At 27.2% G+C, this 441-nt stretch overlaps 1 protein-coding gene across 1 annotated transcript in view; it reads left to right on the forward strand.

Moving 5' to 3' along the window:
* LOC106881266 (sodium-dependent serotonin transporter) overlaps window positions 1–441 on the forward strand; it is a 196,924-nt gene that overhangs the window by 190,236 nt on the left and 6,247 nt on the right. The gene's annotated exons all lie outside the window — the stretch shown is intronic.

The raw sequence follows: 441 nt of genomic DNA on the forward strand, positions 1-441 counted from the left end.
ATATATTATTTTATTTAAAAGAGTTCCAACTCTGTCTGTTTTTTATGTTTTATTTATATTCTTGTAAAATTAATGTGGGATATAGAATATGGAATATATAATATATAATATAAAAATGGATGGTACAATGAAATGAAGTATTGAATGTCTTATTGAATATATGGAATATGTCTTATTGAATATATGAAATATTGAGTGTTCAATATAAAGGATCATATGCTATGCATTTAAATTGATGTAATGATTGCATTACTCAATTAGAGTCGTTTGAAACGATCGTACTGCATTACCTCTGAATATCCTGTTGCGTGTTTTGATTTTAATCACCTTATTTTGAAATTGTTTTGAAATTGTATGGATAATACTGTACTAAATTCTGGTGCCTCAACTTAAGTACCTAATTCATCTGAACACACACACACACACACACACACACACACA

Source organism: Octopus bimaculoides, chromosome 6, assembly GCF_001194135.2.
Source record: "Octopus bimaculoides isolate UCB-OBI-ISO-001 chromosome 6, ASM119413v2, whole genome shotgun sequence".
NCBI lineage: Eukaryota > Metazoa > Mollusca > Cephalopoda > Octopoda > Octopodidae > Octopus > Octopus bimaculoides.